Source organism: Solanum lycopersicum, chromosome 6 (assembly GCF_036512215.1).
Source record: "Solanum lycopersicum chromosome 6, SLM_r2.1".
Classification (NCBI taxonomy): domain Eukaryota; kingdom Viridiplantae; phylum Streptophyta; class Magnoliopsida; order Solanales; family Solanaceae; genus Solanum; species Solanum lycopersicum.
Genome location: NC_090805.1, coordinates 34,139,766 through 34,148,517, shown reverse-complemented (window position 1 = coordinate 34,148,517; position 8,752 = coordinate 34,139,766). Strand labels below are relative to the sequence as shown.

Sequence of the window (8,752 nt, the reverse complement as noted above, 5' to 3'; positions counted from 1 at the left end):
AAGCAAGTCTAGCAAAATCTTTTTTAATAAAAGATTGGGACTTAAATAAAAATAATATCTCTATGATAGGAATCACAGGAGATAAAGAAAAATTAACAAAATCAAAAGAAAAAATAGAACTAATTTTAGGATAAAAAATTGTTTCTATAAATAAATTGTTTGCTTATGATAAACTGGAAACAGATTTATTATTAGGAAATGATTTTATTCAACAATTTCAAAATTATCAACAAACGTTGTATATGATAAATTTAAAAACACCTTGTGGACATTACATCAAAGTCCCGAGAATACAAAATGTTTATAATCTTGAAAAGATAAAGAAAAATATAAAAGAAAATATTTAGATAATTTAAGAAAAATTACTTGTAAATGTCTTAATTTGAAAAAAAGTAAGAAAAATTTACAAAAATCATATGGAGAAAATCCATTAGAAAAATTGGAACAAAGCCATGAAAGAGCAATTTTAGCTTTAAAAGATTCAAATATAATAATTAGGGTAAGACCTATGTTATACAACGAAGAAGATAAATTGAAATTTAAAGTCCAAATTAAAGAGTTACTCAATTTAAAACTCATAAGAATAAGTAAAAGTCCTCATTACAGTCCAGCATTTATGGTAAGAAATCACGCTGAATTAAAAAGAGGAAAAGCACGAATGGTAATAAACTATAAAGAATTAAATAAAAATTATTTATTTGATGGATATTTTATTCCGAATAAAAACAATTTAATTAACCTTGTAAAAGGAAAAACATATTTTTCAAAATTTGACTGTAAAAGTGAATTTTGGCAAATAAAATTAGAAGAAAATTCAGTTAAATTAACTGCATTTAGTACTCCTAATGGACATTACGAGTGATTAGTAATGCCTTTTGGATTAAAAAACGCACCACAAATATTCCAAAGAAGAATGGATAAAATCTTCTGAGAAGATAACTATTTAATAGTATATATTGATGATATATTAATATGTTCAAAGACATATGAAGATCATTTAAAACATTTGAAAAAATTTTCAGAAAAATGTTTAAAAAATGGAATAATTCTAAGTCAAAAAAAGGCAGAAATAAATAAAAATGAAATAGAATTCTTAGGAATGATTATTGGAATAGAACTCCAATCACACATTGCTAAAAAGATCATAGAATTCCCTGATAAACTAACAACCTAACAAGAAATCCAAAGATTTCTGGGATGTTTGAATTATGCAGGAGAATTTATACAAAATTTAGCAAAGAAAAGAAATATACTTCAAAAGTTAATAAGAAAAACCAACAGACTGGGTTGGACGGAAGAACACACTAAGTGTATAAAAAACATAAAAGAAGAATGTGCAAAATTACCCAAATTAAGACTACCAGATGAAAGTGATAAACTAATTCTACAAACATATGCATCAGATTATCCTTGGGGAGCAATTTTGCAAACAAATCTAAATAAAATCTGCAGGTACACGAGCAGTACATTCAACGATGCAGAAAAAAGATATTCGACTAACGAAAAAGAATTATTAGCAATTGTTAAGGGAATTAGAAAATTTTCTACATTTCTCTTACCAAAAAAATTCATTATTAGAAGTGATAATACACAAGTTGCAGGTCTAATAAACAATAGATTGCCTTCTGAACCTCAATACAGAAGACTCCATAGATGGCAAGTATTACTATCGTTTTATACTTTCTCAATTGAATATATAAAGGGAAATGCAAATTTTCTTGCAGATTTCGTATCAAGAAATGTCCAATATGGACAATCAGACAAAGATCCTGATAACCAGGATATATGAAAAAATGAAAAAGATAGATGAGTCAATCGATGAAAAGGGACAAAAACTATTCAAGATAAGAGATGAACTCTCAAAATTATCTGAACAATCTCGAATGTTGCAATTCGAAATAAACCAACTCAGCACAGATCAAGCTGATAATATGAGAGAGTTTCTAATTCTCTGCGAACGTTTGGATTCACGTCCAATACAGAATTCAAATCTGAAAGAGAGTATTAATCTCAACAAAGTGGTAGGAGATGTCCCACTAGCACCTAGTGCCAAAAACATCTCAAGGGTATGCACGGATATGCCAACATCATCTTCAAAAGATGAAAAAATCCGCGCAAATGAGACTTCAAGCTCATCATCAGTCAAGGCTGAAAAAATAATATCTGAAAAATCAGAAAATAAGACTAACCAGTATCATCTGGAGCAAAGGTTTTTTCTTCTATGCAGGGAAAACAACATCCGAAAGAGGAAGAGTATCTAAATTTCACTAGATACATTTACAATCTACCAGAACAAAATGGAGAAATATATGGAGTTTTAGGGACAACTAGCTTGTTTCCTAGAATATCTATATTTCCAAATGGAGTACCGAGCTTTACAGCTCAATTGTTCGAGTTCGGATATTTGGATCGAGTATATACAGGTCCAGATCTGAAAGAAATATCTCAACTACCTACAAGATTGTTCAAAGCAATCAAAGATTTCAGCCAAGGTGATGGAGGAGTATATTGCAGATTCTACAGCATTTCAATGGAGTGCCAAGATTCGCAAGCATACTATCCAATACTCAACTACATTTCTGTTGAAAAAATAAAAGATTTTAATGTTAAGGCTACGGGAGTAGACAAAAAACTTCCTTATCTTGACAAGAAATGGATACAAACTAGAAGAGCATTAGGGATAAAAGCCTTATATGCTATTCTAAATAGATTTTACAAAGATGATTTCAGGGTGATAGATCAAGACACTGATTGGGTTCTTATCATCAAAGGAAGATCAAAATTAGAAATACTCAAAGAAAGAATCCTGGATATTGAGCTCCAGAGATTGGGAGCAATAGAGGAGACTTGAAAATTAGCATGCAAGATGCTAGAACACAATCATGATCGATGAAGAAGATGAAAAACGTAAGCACTTACGTAATCATACACAAAACGTAAGCACTTACGTTAACAAAATAAGAAAAAGACATAAAGAAAAAGAAGTGCTTTTCTTTAGAAAAGAAAAATCATATCCTGTCGGCCAGTGACAGAAAGCAGTACATGTGACATAAAACAAAGTTATCAGCAAGGAATCTTTTGACTCGAACGAGCCAATAGATAAAAATGTAATATTTAAAGGAAGTCCTTTAAAAAAAAGTTGATTGTAAATAGACCCCTCCGGATATATATATAAGAAGTAAAGTTTCATATGTATAGGGGAGTCGAGTGTGGAGTATTAGAGAGTCTGAGAGAAGAAAGGTTAAGAATATTTTATGAGTTGAAATTAAGAGTGAGTAAGTAACTTCTCCCGTTAGGGAAAAGTGTTTCTATTAATGTTGTATTAAGAAATATACTTATAATATGTAAGTGAGATTATTATATATGAAATAAAAGTCATTTATATATCTATTTTCTTCAAACTTAATAAATAGTTCAAAGTGGAAGTTGCGATTTCCAGCCTGAAGGAGGAATAGTACGAAAGTAGCCGAAGGCGTGAAGGCGAAAAATACTATTCATAGCCGAAAAGGAGAAATGTTGCGGCATTGATAAAACTATTTATCAACGAGAGGAAGTAAGGTATAAAAAACTATCTTTTATTACATATTTTATAATCTTGTAGACATGTTATATGTTGTTATCTTGATTAAACATTAAAATAAATTACTTAGTACCTGTAATAAAAATTGTTTATTTCATGGATATTTTATTCCGAATATAAACAATTTAATTAACTTTGTAAAAGGAAAAACATATTTTTCAAAATTTGACTGTAAAAGTGGATTTTGGCAAATAAAATTAAAAAAAAATTCAGTTAAATTTCTTATTTAATACTTCCTAACTTGTTTCAAATTATTTTTTATATTTGTCAAACACTTTCGAAAATAAAATATTGACTCAAAAATAAATTTAAGCAACTTTTTTATCAATTCACACACATTCTATGGTCATTAAGGATATATGATAGTAAAATTAACACTCGTAATTATAAGAAGAAAAGTTATATGATAGTAACCTTGAAAGACTAAGAGAAATCATGAAGGAATTGAAAGAACTAAGGATCTACCAAGATTAGTAATGCCAACAAATTAAGGACCTTTGACTCATGTTTGGCCATCTAATAGCTAAAATTATGTCAGTGTCAGAGCCAGAAATTTCATTAAAAATATTTAAATATTAAAGAGTTGATAGTTTCTTTTAATGGTATGAATACGTGAAATAGCTTTTTACCGATTAATAGATCACAAATTATTCTGTGTTTTTTGGTTTAAGAAGAGATTTGTATATTAAAAAAATACAAATAGTGAGAATTGAACCCAAAACTCCTTGAGGTAAATAAGTGTGCCTTCTGCCGGTCTATCTACATTTATTGTGTCAAAGAATGTTGAATCAATAATATATCCAAATATTAGAGTATATTTTGTTTATATATCTGATATAATTTTTTGAAAAAAAATATTCATCTGACCATCCTTACTAGACAGTGACTTCGCCCCTGAGTCACACATGAAAGATTGAGTTAAGTTATAGATTGCAGAAATGCCCCAAATGTATTCAATTTTTGATGTGTTTATCATTTTTGCCAAGGTGTTTGTTTCATAATAAATACTTTGAAAGAATTTCATAAAAATAATTTAATGGAGCACGCAATTAAGACACTCAAAAATATATCCCCAATTTTCAGATTTGCAAATAAATAAATAGTAGAACTTTGATTTAGCTTGAATAATTACTCAAATTAATTGAAATTTCATCAAATTAGAGAAGAGTATCATCTTAGATACAAAGTAGTTAAATACTGTTTTCCAAGTTAATCCATCCGAATGATGTGTCCAACCTAAATTTTCGAAGTTGGTCGCATTTAACCCAAGTAGACAAGGCCATGTGTGCATAGGGGATCATACAGCTTCATTTTTACGTGGCAACTCACTAGAGGTTCGTACATGATCCAAACTTTTGAGTCACTCAGAGTAATCTTTGGCCTTTTGTAAAAGGTGTTCACTTCAATAATGAGATTAATCCCATTTATCAATGCCTTTAGTGAAACAAATCTATTATCATTCTTTGTTTGAGATCTTCTGAGCATTTGATAAAACATATAAGTAAAAATATTATATGCATTATATTGTGTATTGAGAATTAGAATGTATATTTTAAATATCATAGATTTCTAGGTATTAGTAACGCAAAAAATCTACTACATGCATTAGCATTATTAAAGACTCAATTATCCGTCATATACACTTTTACATATTTTCCACCATATATAATTATGAAGGATATTTCATAAATAAATATTTTGTTATAATGTATATTATTTTTAATACACCAAATTAACGATATATAAAAAAATAATCTACGCATAACTAGTACGAATGAAAACCGTAAAAAAAAAAGCATATATGGAGTAATTGATAAATAAACTATGAGAATCTAAATTATTTGATCTATATTATATATATAAAAAGAAAAAAAGAAAAAAAGAAATTTCCAGGCCGGATGTTAGTTGAAAGGGTCTTACCTATGTTAATGACATCTCCAATAATATACCAAGTAATGATTAATTTTTATAGCTTTCCATTTCAATGGTGTTATAATAAAGATGAGTAGTGGTCCTAATAGGAGTGGTTTCCAAAAATAAAATAACTATAGGCTATAATAAGTTTGACTTTGAGTGTATTTGAAAAAAAATGATGATTAATTAGACCATAAGTGTGACATTTCTATGGCTGTTGCTTTAACTCATGACATGTATCAATCTAAACCGACACATAAAGACATTGGAGGAAAAATTATAAAGTAGTGAGGTGTAAAGACCAACAGTATGCATTTTTACATTTTTTTTCACTGTATAAGCTTTCCCTTTACTCTATTTTAGAAAAGAAAATATAATATATAGTTTCATAGTTTGGTATTGTAGGGAGGAATTTATGAAGAATGACTGGATTTTATTTGGAACTTTTGAGAAGCATGTCAAACCAGGTACTTGATTCATTTAAATTTATTCATTCTGCTTCTACCTTTTACTTATGTTACTATTCTTTGTTTTTACAAGTTAGTTGTGAGTTTAAATCTTGGGATTGTAGATAATCACCACTAATTGTTAATCTTTGTGCAAATTGATTTGTTTTTTTTTACTAATTCTTTTTCACATATAGATAGGGGTAACATTTAGTACTTCAATTTTTGATTTTTCAATAATTTGTACCGAATATCAAATCAAACTAGTTCAGTTGCATTTGATTTAATTTAGTTTCTATAATTCGATTCTGCAGTTATGTATGAAGATTATTAACAATAACAAGGAAAATAAAATGTCCAAGGATACTCAACTTGTGTGCAATCCATGCTAAGAGAGTCACTTAGCTATCACTGTTAGGATCGAATTCACATATACACACTTGATGAATGAAGAACATAAGAACTTTCAAGAGAAAGAGATGAGAGATGGGAGATTTAGAGAGAGAAAGAGAAAACCCAATATTTCGTGATAACACCCATGAGTAAACTTCCACGGCGGTGACGTATATTTATATTAATAAATCAGAGTATTTTTTGTTACAGAGAATAAATGGAGAATAAATAGTAAAACCTAAAATTTAGATCGGCGCGCTGCCCCAAACCCCTCCTTCGGATGGGGGGCTCCCGCCCCCCATAACCCCCTGGCAACCTCACCGCATAAACAGTTATATATATTAATTAGGCTCCACAATCTAACAATCACCGTGGAGAACGAGCTTAATTAAGTTGGTCAGAATATTGATTAATGATTCAGACTCTTTTTTGGTTTTAGCCTTAAGATACTGAATTTATAGATGCTTATCTCAAGGACCGTATGATTTTACTTTTTAGCCTTCATGAAGTGATAAGTGATAAATAGGAAATTTACATAAATTTCATTAGTATTAAAGCTAATTATTTAGGTGTAATTTAATTTGTAATATTAGGTATCCTATCAAATTATAGTGCATTCAATATATTCAGATATGTTGAAATATATGTATCTCAAGATATATAAGGTCAAAATTAAGTATAATTTATTATTGAATACACCATATTCAAGTGATACGCTTATTTATTTAGGATAAATAACAAATCTCACTTGCCACTTATGTTTGGTATATGGTACGATTCACATGTATTTGAAATACATGATAAATTTCATTCGCTTCCTTCCTGTTTTAGTGTATCTGATAGCAAAAATATATATATTTAGATGTATAAAACTCTTAAATTAATAATATAATATGTAATATTTTGAAAGCACAAGTAATAATGATATATATGGTAATGAATAGTATATTACTAAGTTTCTCCTTAATAAATTGAATCAGCTTACTACTGTAATCAAATAAGTAGTATTAAGTATTAACTAATCCAGAAAATCGTAATGGGGCATCAGGGCAATATCATTGACGGTCCAATTTAAGACATTTGTTGCAAACTTTCGTTGATAAGATATATATGTGGTCGTGCATTAGTCTCATGCTGACTTTGATAAACAAAAAAAGTTATTCCTTTCGTTTCAAAAATAATTATTCAGTTTAATTCAAAATTGTAGTAGACTTATAATTTTATGGTTTAAATTAAAGTTATGTCAAATGTATCAAAATACCCTTAAATCTTGTGGTCTTAAATATGTCACGTGGAAAATTATAGTTAAAGTGTTGTCAAAAAAAGAAATGAGTCATTATTTTTGAAACAAACTAAAAAGGAAGTGGGAACATTCGTTGTGAAACGAAGGGAGTGTGATTTTTCATTTCTTGGGAGCACCGAAGTATTAGGACCCTAAAACCGAGAATCAAACTGAATAATTGAATTAATTCGGTTCAATTGTATGATTTTTCGATATTTATGCTCTAACACTGATAAAAATAATTTTTAAAAGCAATAAATAAACATATTAATAAAGAATGTAAAAATGTTCAAGATAACGAAATACTATGATTCCAAATGCTCTGTGCAGATTCAATAGATTATTATTGTCTGATGTATAAGAGACATTAATTTAGGGTAGTTTTTCTGTTTTACTCCGTTAATTTTTGTGTATTTAGTTATGCTTGATTATATAGCACAACATAACGGGAACTTTAGCCCAACAAACTGTTCGTTAACTTTATATACCACAGCATAACACTCTTTTTTGAAACAGGATGTTTGTTCCTATGAAAAAATCTCTTAGATGAATGAAAAGGTTCAATGCTCATGTCTAACCTCAGGATGTGACATATAGGAACTAATTCATTTTGGAAGGCAAGTCAAGTTGTGGCTATTGTGAGTTCATTAATAGTACTAGTTTGTTACTTGTACAATTAGTTCAGTTAGATACCAATATTTTGCTTTAATTAATGTATAGGTTGAGATCCACTTTCCAAAACTAGCTAGCCCTTTGTTGGGCTTCCCTTTAATTAGATTTGTGGCCTTCTTCTTCATCATGTTCATTTGATGGACAAGAAGAAATATATGTTTGTATCTTAAGGATGTCGATTGACGAAAGCGGGTGATTTTTTTAATGAATATATAAGTTTGACTCTTTTTGGGATTTTGTTGAAGTATGTGATCGTTTCTTTTAAAAATTTAAGCTCTTAAAGATCGAGCACACTTTTATAATTAGTTAATGAGATTTAACTTATATCTTCTAATCATATAATAATTTTACCTTTCTCAATGCATTTCACCTGTTGCATTCATTTGAAGTATTGACCAAACTAAGCCATTATATAAAGTAATTCACCAAAATAATATGTTTTTTAAAAATTTTACAAAATTAGTA

The 8,752-nt window shown here is 28.9% G+C and overlaps 1 long non-coding RNA gene across 1 annotated transcript; it reads left to right on the top strand.

Moving 5' to 3' along the window:
- The first annotated feature begins 5,603 nt into the window (after nucleotides 1–5,603).
- LOC101250805 (uncharacterized) lies at nucleotides 5,604–8,516 on the top strand. The gene is made up of 2 exons (XR_182840.5): nucleotides 5,604–5,961; nucleotides 8,132–8,516. It is a non-coding gene; the product is annotated as an uncharacterized lncRNA (long non-coding RNA).
- Nucleotides 8,517–8,752: the final 236 nt, after the last annotated feature.